This window comes from Aethalodelphis obliquidens, unplaced genomic scaffold (genome assembly GCF_003676395.1).
Source record: "Aethalodelphis obliquidens isolate GAN/ISIS:26980383/991018 unplaced genomic scaffold, ASM367639v1 scaffold4, whole genome shotgun sequence".
NCBI classification, from domain to species: domain Eukaryota; kingdom Metazoa; phylum Chordata; class Mammalia; order Artiodactyla; family Delphinidae; genus Aethalodelphis; species Aethalodelphis obliquidens.
This window is the reverse complement of record NW_020837948.1, coordinates 47273375-47289282: the sequence shown is the minus strand read 5'-3', so window position 1 is coordinate 47289282 and position 15908 is coordinate 47273375. Positions and strand designations below refer to the sequence as shown.

Here is a 15908-nt window from a genome sequence, read left to right as displayed (position 1 = left end):
AATTGCTGTATTAGGAATTTATTTCAACTTCTTAATATATTTCTTTACAGACTACTATAATATTACTTATAATGCTACATTCTATAAATTAAGTACCTGATTTCCTTTTAAGACAAACAAAACCAGATCATGAAAAGCTAGATGATACCCTATTAAGTTTCTGATTAAAAAGACCTCTGCATGTTTTCATATTTTCTATAACAAATACATGCTTTAGGATCCATATAACCAGAAATACTATAGAACTTAGGCATACACCTGAAGACATTTACCAGGCATGTTACTTTCATTCTAAATGTCTTCTTAAATCAACTATACTCCAATGAAAATTTTTTAAAAATCAATATCTTTGTTATTACGTTTAGAGAGAACTATCTTTTTTAAGAGATTTGGAAATTAAAAATCCATATAGTTGGGGCTTCCCTGGTGACACAGTGGTTAAGAATCCACCTGCCAATGCAGGGGACACGAGTTCGAGCCCTGGCCCGGGAAGATCCCACATGCCATGGAGCAACTAAGACCATGCGCCACAACTACTGAGCCTGTGCTCTAGAGCCCACAAGCCACAACTACTGAGCCCACGAGCCTAGAGCCCATGCTCCTCAACAAGAGAAGCCCCCACAATGAGAAGCCTGCGCACCACAACGAAGAGTAGCCCCCACTCGCTGCAACCAGAGAAAGCCCGCGCACAGCAACGAAGACCCAACACAGCCAAAAATAAATTAAATTTTTAAAAAATCTATATAGTTGAAAAAAATAAAAATGAATGTCTTCTTATATTTACCGTAACTCAGGTTACACAGTCAAGTATTTGAACAAATTACTTCTTTTTTAATTAATTTTTTTATTGGAGTATAGTTGATTTACAATGTGTCTTTCAGGTGTACAGCAAAGTGAGTTATACATATACATATATCCACTCTTTTTTAGATTCTATTCCCATATAGGTCATTACAGAGTACTGAATAGAGTTCCCTGTGCTATGCAGTATGTTCTTATTAACAAATTACTGCTCTAATGTAAAAATTAAAACTAATAAACATGGAAATGCCACTGGTTTACATTATTTCCTCCACCAAATATTCAGCACCCTGACCCAAGGTTATCTTGCTCAATTTAACTCTGCAGTACTCTGGTTATAGAGTACTGCAATACGCAGATATCTGAAACTCTACTGAAGTAAAAGAGCTAATCCACATAATAATAGATGTCAGTTTTTCTATGATATTGAACATCAGGGGAAAAGGGAAGCTAAATTATTTTACAACAAGGGAAGTAAATCCTCAATTCTTATATATCTGTAAAACCAACAATCTTTGCAAATTATAGTAAGAATTTAAAGAGTGATATTTACACTCCAGTTCTTACTTTGTAATGAAGAATTTTGTGGTATTTCCATGTCTTATTCCTTCGAAATTCTTTCTAAAATCACCTAACATTATTGTTCAAGTTTTCCCTAAACATAGTTGTCAATCCTCTTCCTATTTTGGCTAACAACTACTAAATCATTTATAAGCAATAAGACTATACTACATCACTGCAGAAGTTGGCATGATTTTGTTATATTAAGCTTAAGTAGGGCTGTCAAATTGATAGGATGTCAATTTCAATTAAAATGATTGATGGGGGTTTAACAAAGCACATTTAGTTTCCATGTCATTTTAAGATGTGATGTGAATTTTTTAAACTTTTCTATAACTTTATCATTGCATATATCCTACCACTATTTTCTCCTCCTTCTCTGTAAGAATATCATTTACTTCAGACTTTTTGCATTTATGCTCTCACATCAAAGACACTGGTAGTCTACAGTTGCTTAAAGTAAAAAGACTTTACAGGGAAAAAAAACTGAGAAGACTATGTATCCAGGTCAGAACTCTGACAGTAATCAACAGGCTCCAGCTAGGGGAGATAAAGGCAGGACCTGCCCCACCATCAGCACACACCCATCCCATTAACCTGGGTGAAGATATATTGTTTGTAATGAAAGATGCCTCTGAGAGGAGTCAGCTGTGTGTGCAGGTAGGGAAAAAAAAAAAAAAAAAGGTTACAAAGCATAACTCTAAACCATCTTGCATAAACTAAGCTCTTGGAAGAGTTTTCTAATTAACCAAAGTAATAAACACATTGTAGTTTAAATTTACATTATGAATAATTTTTTTAGTAGTTCAATTAATAAAGAAAAACTACAAAGTTAAGACTTCCCTGGTTAATCTTCTGAACTTCTCCTTATAGGAGAGAACAGCATTATAAGAGTCTATAATACAATTATTTTTAAAATTATGTAATTTTAAAAGCATAACCTAATTATATTTATGATTAATAAGTGATATTAATCACTTCAGTAAGAGTTAAGCCAGGTTAAGTGTAAACAATACAAAAGCAAATAACAGAAAAAAATCTGATTTTTAAATAAAGAGGACTACTGGAGCTTTTCCCCATGCAAATAGTAGCTTTTCTTATAATGAAGTAGAGTACCAAGTTTTCTAAGACAGCAAGTTAAGAACAATATTACAAGTCTTAAAAGAAACTTCATCTAACTTTCAACACTCACGATGCAGTTTTATGAAACACGAAACACTGTTTTAAGAGTGGTGATAAGATTCTAGAATACAGATGCTCAAACTTTTCTCTCCAGGATATTCTGAATCCCATGCTCCTTACTCATCTCTCTTCTCTGAAACTTAAAAATAAAAGAAACAAAGCTAGTAGTTCATTTTACTACTATCAAACACTACAGGTCCATCTCTTTCTTGGCATTCTAACGAAGAGCTTACATATTAGGAGATAACAAGGAAAAAGGAAAAAGATTTAAAAACAAAACATAAAAACTCCAAAACCACAAATGAAATGCTTTTGAGATTTAGCTATGATCTCTCTCATTGCCTGAGGGCCCCAAGCCCAGGTTGGAAAAACAGTGCTTCTTTTTACTGAAAATGGATACTAGCGTCTATAAAGATACAATTTCCAACTCCTTCACTTACACTAAAAAGCAAAATAACACCTTTAGCCAAAAGTGGTATCAAATGACCAAAATGAAATTTTTCAAAGATTATACCTACTGCCAAATTTTGTTACCACAGATTTATTAAATAAATTACAAAATATGTCAACACTAAAGGAAAAAAAAAACCAAAATTAGATGCAACCAAACCCAGGTTATAATGCCTACATCTTGAATTCATACTAAAGAGTAGATAAATCTTAAAACCAACTACTTATTGAGCTCTATGTTGGAACAAAACCTTCCCATAACCCACAGTGTAAACACACAAACAATATTCTGATATGTAATACTATGATCTAACTATGCCCATATGTTCAAGCTTTCATTCAATAGTCCCCAAACCTCCACTTAAATCAGAACAGCGTATTTACCGTTGCCTAAATGTAACAGTTATACTGTCTTGGATCATAACTTATTACCTGAACTACCCTCTTCCCTTCCCTCTAGCTAATCAAAGGCTCAGCTCAAGCTCCACATCCTTCACGAAGCTTACCATTTACCTCTTCTGCCCAGACCATTCCCTTCCTCTTTTGAACTCGCAGCACTTACTACTATAACTCACTTGCCCAGTATACAAGCTACCTTGAACTGTAGTGTGACACAGATATAAGAAAGCAGAAAGGGTGATGAAATGATCAATCCAGGAGGCACAATATCCGACTAACAAAAGTGAGAGGGAGAAACAGAACAGGGGATGGGAGGATTACAGAAGGGAAAAAACTATCAGAGACATAGTACAAGATAATTTCCAAACTTGAAGTTTCCAAATTCAAAGAGCCTACCAAAAGCCCAGCACAAATAATGAAAAAAGATTCTCAAAAAGGCACATGATCATAAACCTTCAAAAACCAGACAAATAAAGAGAAGACTGTAAAAACCTTCTGAAAAGAAAAATAAAGCAAAACAAGTCATATGCAAAAGATTAAACATCATGACACTGTACTTCTTAACAGCAACTTTTGACACTGAGGACAATGGAGCAATGTCTGCAAAATTACGAAGAAAAATACTGACAACCCAGAATTCACTATTCAACCAAAATATCAATTAAATAAATGAGAGCAGAGAATTAAGACACTTCCAAAACTGCAAAGTCTAAAACTGGTTACCTCACATGCGCAAAAAGCTCCACCAAAACATTCGAACAAACCAAGAAAGAGAAAAACACTGATTCCTAGAAATGGCAAATTAAACTTGAGAGAAAGGCAAAGGGAATTCCTAGGATGACAACAAAAATAAGTCCCAGGATGACAGTTGTATAGCAAGCCAAAAGTTCAACCAGTTCAGATAAAAGCCAGAGAACAGAGGTCTTTGGGAAGGGTTTCTCTATGGGGGTGGGGGGTGGGACGGAAGAGGAACTAATACAAATTATAAGTGACGTTGTGAAATAACTATATTGAAAAGCTAGTGGAATTAATAATAAACACACAGAAAAGTGAATTTAAAAAATTAATTAATGAAAAAAACTGCAAAAGAAGATATAATACCTTATAATGCTCACATATGAACAATATTTATATAGGTATAATAATCAGAGGGCTTCCCTGGTGGCGCAGTGGTTAAGAATCTGCCTGCCAATGCAGGGGACACGGGTTCGAGCCCTGGCCCGGGAACATCCCACATGGCGCGGAGCAACTAAGCCCGTGCGCCACAACTACTGAGCCTGTGCTCTAGAGCCTGCGCTCTAGAGCCTGTGCGCCACAATTACTGAAGCCCGAGCACCTAGAGCCCATGCTCCGCAATAAGAGAAGCCACCGCAATGAGAAGCCCGTGCACCGCAACAGAGTAGCCCCCACTTGCCGCAACTAGAAAAAGAAGCAGCAACGAAGACCCAATGCAGCCAAGATAAATAAATAAAATAAATTTTTAAAAATCACTGAACTGATTTCAGCAAAAATTGTAAAGTAACTATATTAAGAACATAAAAAAGAGAAAACACAGAGGATGACAGTTTAAGAAAAATCCTCAACTATTACAAGTGATGAATTAAGTGTCAGTAGTATAAGCATTATATGTAGAAATATGAAAAAAATTTTAAAGCCTGAATAAACAGCTAAAACAGGACCAGAGGAAGTGGCAAGAAGGTAAGGGACTCTTGGTTTTTAATACAACACTTTTAGAACTTTTTGTCTCTATAAACAATGTATATATAGTATTTAATAAAATTTAACATTTTGGAAGATTCAATCTAGATTTTAATAAAATCTTGATCTACAATGTACCCCCACTCTGGAAGAAAGTACATTATGTCCTAGAGTTTAACAGAACCTAAACTACACACAAATTCATAGTGTAAAACACATATGCACTGAGATTATTTCCATGTCCTATGAATTAAAATAGTAAAATGTTAATGATGATTAACATTAACCAACTGTTAGAAAAGTTTCCCATGCTTGTTAAACACTATGATCATAAAAACCTTAAGATTTCAATACAGTCTAAGTCTTTCACTGGCAAAGATGTGACATACATACACCCAGGACAGAACACAACAAGTATTTGATCTATTTTATAGAGAAGTAAATAGGCAGCTTTTCTAACAGCTATACATTCCCTACAAAATAAGAAAAAAATCTGAGTATTTTCCAGCAACAACCCTTAACAGTTCATTCCTGGTCAAGAAGAAACTGGCCAAGAGTTACACAAAGATTTGCTGAACCAACTGCAGTCTATTCTCGGATTTTATTTTGTAGATGCTTCATTATGTTTCAATTCAAAACTCAACTGCTTATCCTACCAAATTTTTAGAGCAATGTGTATTTTATTCAATTAATACATAACAGACCCAAACAGTAGTACATGGTAGTAGACTAAACAAAAATCTCCTAAAAAGCAGACTTTTGTTAGCATTAGACATATCAGAATATAAATCTGGCTTTTTTTTTTTTAAAGAGACAGGAGAAATAACTACATTATGGTACCACATTTAGTTCCTCACTAACAACTGTGGTAACTTTCTTTTGAGATCACTTATAGAGACTTTCTGTACTAGCTAAGAGATTAACAAAGTTTCTGGTTGAGATACTTATCAAATTTCTCGCATACTTATATAACAGATTGTTTCTAAATAGGAAGAAACATCCTTTTATTCTCTAATCCCATGAGTATGCTTATTAACAATAAGTTATTCATATAGAAAAATAAATAATAAACTACACATGAAATACTATAGAAATGGCTTTCAAAATAAAATTTCTCTAAGAGCTATTTCCTTTGATCTGATCTTTCTTCACTAATTGTCCACAATTTACAAGCAAATTAGATATAGTTATTTTTAACCCTTTTGTACACAAATACAACTCAATAATGTAAATAACATTATAATACCAAAATTAGGCTTCTATCAGTACATGTATAAAAAAAACACGTACTAGGTAAAAATATAACATTTATTTACTTATGACAATGGAAATAATGGCCAAGTACCTTCACTTGAGTAAATGCTTCTCCTTACTTTTATCTTGCTATTATTACTTTCATAGATCATCCTGTACATTAGACTTTCATAAAGAATATATTAGTAAATATTCAAAACTATAAATGCAAAACCATTGATGCAAATAGTCATTTTCTTTTCCGTTAATAATTTTCCCCCTTGTTAATTAACCCCTCAGTCCTAGCTAAACGGGCCACCTACTTTGGTGCTAGCTTATTTTGCTTTATATTATAAAATCTCTACCCCTGAAATAAAGAGAATGTTAGGGAGGGAATATATTTTTTTCTGCCATGTGGCTGACATTTTTAATGTTCTAATTTAATGTCAATGTATTTCACAACTGGAATTAGCCCAAAATTTATAGATACAAAAATTACAACAGAAAAGAAAAATCAAGGACAGGTAGGAAGATTTACACAGTAGGAAGTATTTTAAATATATTTATCTTTGAGCTGGAGATAAGAGCTTTGAAATAGTGAACAGGCTTAATTTTTAGTTCTAAAAATGGCAAGTTTCCCTCAACTAGGATAACAACTTTAATAACATATACGTGTCAAAGCACTACGATGTTTTAACATAATTTATACTTACATTGCTTTAAAGACCCAATTTTCATATTAAGAAAATGTCTTCTACACTGTAACATCTTGAAATTATTCAAAGATATTTTATAAATACTCTTTTGAGAAGGAAAGAAATACAAAGATATCGTATTCTGATAAGAAATGTTCCCAATTTTTTTGCCAATATACATATCTAGTGTATAGTAACCTAAGGAATAAACAGAGGATTCACAGACGTTTTTCAAAATTTTTTCACAAAATGTATAATTACCTTTTTAAAATAGATCACGTTTCCACTCAACTAAGCAATTTCCATGTAAACTGCAAGTTTTCTAATATGTGAAAAATTATATTGTTTTTGTGACCACTAACAAAAAAAATAAAACCCTAACTTTTTTCCTATTCAAATGATTAAACCTAACACATCTAGTTTTCCATAAGAAAAGGCAAATGAAATACTCAAAACATTAAACTTTGCATTCTTAAACTTTGCTGAAGAGAAACCTAGAAACTATACCAAGAATCTGCTACAGAATGGACATTAAAAACTAACAATAAAGTAATTCTTATGAGTTACCAAATAAAATCCTTGTCAAAATAATCTGATCCTGTCTTCAAATGTTAAAAAAACAAAACAAAATTTGGGTAATTTTTAACTAAAACATTTTTTCATGTTTTCTTGGAGGTGAAGGTTCGATTACTTTATTTTAGTTAAAATTCTCCCAGATATAAGCCAAAAACTACTATGCAACTTTAAAATCCATCCCACAAAACAGCTTACAGCCAGCCTCAACCTAACCAAATTATGGAAAGAAATGATGGCCAAAGATTTTTGAAAGCATAAAAACAAAGGCTTTATTAAAAAATAAAAGCAAACAAACAAAAAACTATTAATTAATCTTCTGATTAAAATAGAGCAAAACGATCAAACTTACACTTACATTTTTAGATTCAGAAGGAAAATTATCATTTCCTAGCTAAAAAAAAAAAAGTCATACTTAACTATATATTAACCAACAGAAAAAGTCCTATCTCCCATGTAAGTTCTCTATGTAACGCTAGGTTTCTGACCTGAAAGGTGAATAATCTGACAGCACTAATGTCACAGAAGATCTCCAAAAGTTTGTTAAAGAATCAAGTTTTGACACAACACGCTATGTACAAATTTCCAAGACAAAAAAAGTACCTTGGCTCAAATTCAATAGCTTTGACTCTGTTCCCTTCTCACTAGGAAACATGATATCTTATGCAGTTCACTTCAGGGTTTAGTGTTTCATTTTTCTTATTAATCTAAAGCAGAACATTTTTGTAAAGAATACAGTAATTTAGAATCGTTTAAGGAATTCAGAAGAGGTGACTAAGTTGTACTACTTTGCTGTAGTTGTCTATTTCTTAGAGCAAACAAATACAGCATTTAATTTGTAGACCTTTAATTTACAAATCTACATATAGAACTGAATATTTAACACAGAAAACCTAAGAATTTATTTCAATTTAAACCATTCACAACTTTTTGCTTTGTATAAAATTTGCATGTCTGGCAACCAAGACAAATTAAAATTTTAAAACATAGCCTTAAAAACATACATAATAGGGTTTTGTACCTTAAACCATCCACATTGTAAAATACAAGCACTGTGGAAATGTGACTAATGATCCAGTCCTTTAAGCAAATATAATAGGACTACTGAGAAGCTTTATCATTCTTTGTAGAATAGCTTTCTTCTCACTCAAATTCACGTAATTGACTCAATATTACTCTACGATACAGCTTATTCATAAGAAAAGGTTCTTTTTTTAAAAGAAATCCATCAATTGTAGAATATTTTAATTTTTAAAAGTTTTACTTCCACCAAAGGACCTCTGGATTTTTTGCAAGCACCGTTTTTACCTTTTTACTTTTCTTTATTCATAAATGAAAATTACATGCTTCATATTAGGAAATCAGTAGACATTTCTCCAGTGACTCTAAGATGTTATGGGCCATCATACAGGAAAGACAATTACTACAACCTCTCCATCCTCATTATAAGGCTTTCTTTACCCCTTACCTTCTACATACCATGTAACTTGGCATAAGTGGAACCGGAACACACAGACTTGGACAAATAGGTGGTTAGAATTACAAATGGGCAAGGGAGTAGAGCTGAGAATTTTTATGGGTTTAGGAGTAAGACTGGAAGCAGGAGTCGTAGCTTAGATGCATGTACAACTCAGCTGAAGCAGAAAGCAGAGCTGATGACAAGGGATGATGGGTCAGTTTTAGGTTCCAGGGTTCAAGATTTTAGTGTCACATGTTTTAAAAAATCATTCTTGTGCTTTTAAAACTTTCAAGATTATGTAAAAATTATAACTGTTGTCCGACACAAGAATGTCAAATAAAACTGATGGGGAAAATGACCACAAAAATAAAACCATTTTCTTCCTCACTTTGAAGTGAACCAATTATTTACGTTATATGTATCTAATTTGGGGACCACTTTAACAAAGGACATTTCATCAGTAACAACTGCAGAGAATTTGAGTCAACTGATGTATGTGTGACTCTGGAATTAAGTGGAGCCATTGTCCTATGTAATCAATGGAGACATGTGTTTGACTAATAAGTAGGCACATACAATAAGAAAATAAAGAGAAGCCAGACAGAGGTCACTGCACCTAGACTGTTCATAGGGTGTGAAAGGCATACCAGATATGTTATAACTAAGATAAAAGATAGGCTATTAACAGACTCTTCCTTGGTGTTCATCTGGATATCTGGCATTTAATTCTGGTTTCCTGCACGCCACTGAAGGCAGCAGGTCATTTTCTCACATGCTACAAGTTCGAAAGAAAATCATACACACAATTCTACTTTCCTTCTTCTTCTCTACCCCCTTTGTGGAGGGTCAAAGTTGGCAGAAAATAGCTTGGATTATAAAGCCCTTCACCAGTTTCTGTCTTCTCTGGGATGGAGAGACAGCCAGCTACTAGATTCCCGCAGGGATGCTATTGTTTGGTGCCTTTCACGAGTGTGCTACTTAAAACTAAGCAGAGCCAGTTCAGTGCTGAAGACTGTTTGGGACCTCTGCTCTCATATTATTAGGCATTACTGAGTGAAATGAAAGATAAAAATTTATTCACATAAACAATAATTTGAGTAGTTATTAAGAAGTACGTTTTTCTAATTTCTCTGGTAAGTAGGTATTAAGGGCTGTATCACATTAAATAGAACTGGGTATCAAGATACACGTTTCTACACAAATATATCATAGCTACAAACCATGAAGAGAATGAAGCAAAAATGAGAATATTCCATAATAAACAATATTTCAGAGAACATAAACACTCAAAGTATGAAAAAAGTAGCAAGACATACATTCAGCTAGTGCTAATTATCAAGTTAAAATATTTTTAGTGTGTTTCATATGATGATGTCTAGGGATGGTCTTTATTCTGACTGATATTTTCATATATTTAATACTATAGAACTAAATAGTAATATTTTAAATACTTGAATTTAATCTGCTCTTTAATCTGCTCTTGAATAAGTACAACACTGAATATCTGGGGATATTTCTCAACTGACACGCATGATCAGTATTTCTACCCAGTACAATATAAACCTTGTGAAGACATCAACTCTTAAGGCTTTGTTCTGGCTCTTCTACTCTAAATTATACCTAAATCAATCCAAAAAAGTCAGTAGAGAGATAGCACAGTGGTGTCAAATGTCAAATCATATCATGTATTTTAAATGGTATCCACTAACAGTTTTTTTTTTTTTTTTTTTTTTGTGGTACGCGGGCCTCTCACTGTTGTGGCCTCTCCTGTTGCGGAGCACAGGCTCCGGAAGCGCAGGCTCAGCGGCCATGGCTCACGGGCCCAGCCGCTCCGCGGCATGTGGGATCTTCCCAGACCGGGGCACGAACCCGTGTTCCCTGCATCGGCAGGCGGACTCTCAACCACTGCGCCACCAGGGAAGCCCCACTAACAGCTTTAAAAGACTGTTCAGCAGTCTCTGGTTGAAAATAAAAGATATAAGATATGTATTAATTCTGCTTACTCCCAAAATCTGACTAAATAAACTACACAGGAAGGAAAGTAAAACTCCTCAAAACAAAGAATAGGAAAAGAGATGACAGTAGAAAAAAATTTTCAACAAATTTTGGAAGACATGAAATAGATGGACAAGCAGTAATTGATTTAGGTTTCAGTTTTCTCTACTATGCTGGATCTACAAGGTGAGGAACCCAGTGAGAAGAAAGCCAATTAATTCATAACACATGATACAAACAAAAGTCAGGAATTGCAAAAGTCAGACAGCAGGTACCTCTGAAGGCAGGGTTGCAAAATGTATGAAAACAAGATGATTGGCTGAATGTCTGTATTAGTGTGATTAGACTTCCCAGATCTTCTGTCTTGCCTAATTATAGAGATTTGATGATGGCTTTTCCCCAATTCTGGCAAAACCCAGAAGAATTAATTTTTAAAGATATTAAACCAGAGAAGATTGGGCTTGGGGGTATTATGTAAAACTTAGGGTGACAATGAAGAGCTGAAAACAAATGGTAGGGGGAGGACTCAGACATGCAGTTAAATTAACGCCTGCACAATGAATGTTGAGTCTCAGAGCCTTCTTCCCCAATCAGCTCTCTTAACACTGTTAGATCCCACAGATGGGAGAATGGACAATTCTTCTCTGGAGAAAACGATAGGCCCAACAACCAGCAGACACTGATATTTAGAGGTTCCCGAAGAATACTTCCAGGTCTCTATTCAATCATCCACTAAAAAGTCTACCAATCAACAAGCTCCAGCCACATGCACAAAACTTCCAGTTTTTAACCCCTCCTTCTTGAATATAAACAGATACTCAAAGACCACAAGACATTCAAGAACAATCTTTAATACAGTAGAGATTGAAACAAAAAAGGGGGAGGAGGGAGACTCAGAAAATAAACAATGCAAGGTGCAAATTTAAACTTAAAAGCCATTAATATTCTTAAAAATAAAAAGATATTACACATCCATGAAACAAGAGTGCTATGAAAATGGAACTTTTAAAAGAAAAAGTCTTTTAAAAAATGACATAAAAATTCAACAGAAGGCTTAAAAGAGAAAACTGAGAAAAATCAAGAAAATAGTGCAAAATAAATGGAAAGGGGAGATAAAAATTAAAGAATCATTCAAAGATATCCAACATCTCACTAACCAGAGTTCCTAAAAACAAAGATAAAAAACAGAGAATCTTACCAAAGAGATACTATAATACTTCTGAATAGAAATAGCATATTGAGCATATCCACTTAATATTTGCCTCTCCCTAATTCCCACCAAAATGACAGTAAAGGAATTTGTTTTTAAGTACAGAAATACAGTGAATAGGAAGAGAAAAAGCAGTAAAAATCTGAAGCAAAAAGCAGGCAGATAAGTGGTAAATGACTAAAGAGAATTAGGAAGCTCAATCAGAAAGTCAAGAATGCAACCTGCAGAACTCTGAGAAAGGATAAAGAACTGGTCAGATACCAAGTAATTATCTACATTGGGGTGAAAGTGCGAATATGTGTGTTGGAACAGGAGATAGTAAAACTAAGTACCTACTAAAGGGATAGTAAAACTAAGTACTTACTAGAAGGAAGTACTTTTAAAAAGTAACCAGTTCAAACTGTCCCCTCCTAAAAGAAGACTGGAGATTTATGCTTTGGAGAGGTTAAAAAAGATGATCTCTGGCCTATCAAGATTATCCAACAACTTGCCTCACCATATGCTCAGAGCTTCCATTCATCCTTTTAGTGCCTCACACTTAAATATAAACAGGCAAATATCGATCACCGGATCTCTCTAAGTCTTTAATATGGAAGACAGTGACCAAACCAAAGAAACTAAATCAACTCAGAGCAAAAAGATACTTGGTAGAAGGAAAACTTTTACAAAATCTATCAATATCTCAAATATACATGAGAAGATAATGTAATCTTAAAACAAGTATGGGACTTCCCTGATGGTGCAGTGGTTAAGAATCCACCTGCCAATGCAGGGGACACAGGTTAAAGCCCTGGTCCAGGAACATCCCACATGCCGCGGAGCAACAAAGCCCATGTGCCACAACTACTGAGCCTGCACTCTAGAGCCCGTGAGCCAGAACTACTGAGCCCACATGCCACAACTACTGAAGCTCGCACGCCTAGAGCCTGTGCTCCGCAACAAGAGAAGCCACTGCAATGAGAAGTCTGTGCACCACAACAAAGAGTAGCCCCTACTCGCCGCAACTAGAGAAAGCCTGCATGCAGCAGTGAAGACCCAACACAACCAAAAATAAATAAATAAATAATTTTTTTTTTTTTTAAAAAAGTATGATCCCGTGAGGGGTGGGGGATAGAAACGGAAGAAAAAGAAGACTTGAAAATTAAAAATTATAGCAGAAATTAAAAACAAAAATTCAATTAAAGGGTTGGAAAGGTTGGAAAAAACTCCTAGAAAATTAAAATATAAAAATATAAACATTTTTTGAGAGACAGAAGATAAGCACCTTAGAGAACAAGTCTAGGAAATCTAATATCTGAACAATAAGCATTCAGAAACAGAGAAAATGAAGAAAAGGAAATCACAAATAAAATAATTCTAGAAAAATTTCTAGAAGTCAAGAATATGAGTTTCCAGATTGGTGAAGTCCCAGCACAATGAATGAAAACAGATCCTCAACAGAAGGCGTATCTTCATAAAATTTCAACATACCAGGCAGCCAAAGAAAAAACAGTAAAGATTCCATAGAGGGGGAAAATATTGGACATATGAAAAATCAGAAAGGCAACTGGAATCCTTGAAGAGCAAGAATGGAACTTCAAAGACAGAAAAATAATGCCTTCAAAACTATAAAGAGAATGATGTAAACCTGGAATTGCATTCTCAATCAAAGGATCGATTAATTTTCAGGCAGGGTAAAAATATTTTCAGGTGCGCGAAGTCACAAAAAATGCATTTCCCACACAACCTTTCTGAAGATAATACTGAAGGATACGCTCCACCAAAGTGAGAAAGTAAACCAAGTAAGAGGCAGACATGGAATATAAGAAAAGGAGTCCCAGTCTGAGACATGTAAAGAGAATCCCTAAGAAGATAATAACTGGTGCTTCCAGGGGAATAGCTGTGCATCAGTTGGGAAACTTAACCAATCCAGAACAGGGCCTATCTGAGGGCTCCCGAAGAACTCTCTCCAGGAAGATGAAACTGACATACCATCTAATGCTTCTGAACATACTGAGCTTGCAGTTGAATTAACAATATGTACAAAGAAAACAATGCAAATGAAAAGGCAAGTATTTATCTGTGAATAGCATTTACATGATCATAACATAAATAATGAGTATTTCCTTAAAATATGACATTACTATAGTCAGAAGATAAGGTGAATGGGAAATGATCAATGGTAGGTGACAACCCAGGCAGATGTTCTAAGTCCTCATTTCCAGAGTGAAATGACAATATTTAAAGCCTAAAATTAAAATCAGGCAGTGGCCTTGTATGCATATGGAAATATGGATATAAACATCAAACAGAAAGGAGCTAGAAAAAGTTGCCTCCAGACAGGTGGAAATTTAAGAGAGAATGTTTAATTTCAAAAAAAAATTATTTTAAATATAACAAAAATATTGCCCAGTATTAAAGGAAATGAGTTTCCAGTTGAAAAGCTAAACCTAGAACTTAACACAATTAATGATGAAGTTTCAGAATACCGTAAGGATTCCGGTGAAAGAGAAAAAGCTTCTGGAGGGTGAATGTGAGTGGGGGGGAGGGGAGGCATATGCCAAGAGCAAGACGGCATCCAATTGCTCAAGAGCCTTCAAAACTCTGAGGAAAAACTATTTCTTTCTTAGAATTTGTACTGAGCCAAAATATAAACTGAATATAGGAAAAAAAATAAAGATAACTCAGGCATGCAAGATTTCCAAAAATAAAAAATATACCACACTTTCTAAAGACACCATAGGAGAATGCACTCTGCCAAAACAAGAGAGTAAACCAAAGAGGAGATGATGTTATCCAAAAAGGGGCACAGGGAATTCTTGGGAAGATAGTGAAGGAAATCCCAGGATAACAGATACACAGGAAGCTGAGAGAACTGAGGGCTCTAGGAGGATATTTCCATGGAAAAACAGAATAGAAATGATGCTATCTGGCAGCCACTATGGAAAACAGTATGGAGGTTCCTCAGAAAACTAGAACTACCATATGAACCAGTAATTCCACTCCTGGATATACATCCAGAAAAAACAAAGACACTAATTCAAAAAGATAAGTACATCCCACTGTTCACAGCAGCACTATCTACAGTAGCCGAGATATGGAAGCAATCCAAATGCCTATCAACAGACAAATGGATAAAGAAGAGGTAGTATACATATATACATACATATACATATACACACACACAAAATGGAGCATTACTTGGTCAAAAAAAGAATGAAACTCTGACATTTGCAGCACTGTGGACGGACCTAAAGAATATTATGCTTAGTGAAATGAGTTAGACAGAGAAAGACAAATACTGTATGACATCACGTATATGCGGAATCTAAAAAATAATACAAAAAGGGAATTCCCTGGCGGTCCAGTGGTTAGGACTCCGAGTTTCCACTGCAGGGGGTGTGGGTTCGATCCCTGGTTGGGGAACTAAGATCCTGCATGTCGAGCAGCATGACCAAAAAAAACAAAAACAAAAACCAATGAATGTATTATGTAAAACAGAAACAGACTCACACATATAGAAAACTAGTGGTTACCAAAGGGGAGAAGGAAGGGAGGAGGAGCAAATTACAGGTATGGGATTAAGAAATACAAACTACTATGTATAAAATAGATAAGCAATAAGCATATACTGTATAGCACAGGAATGGAGTATAACCTGTAAAAAATGCTG

The 15908-nt window shown here is 34.7% G+C and overlaps 1 protein-coding gene across 11 annotated transcripts in view; it reads right to left on the bottom strand.

The window, feature by feature from the left end:
- Positions 1 to 15908, bottom strand: part of TMEM161B (transmembrane protein 161B) — a 69251-nt gene that overhangs the window by 14495 nt on the left and 38848 nt on the right. The window lies entirely within an intron of this gene.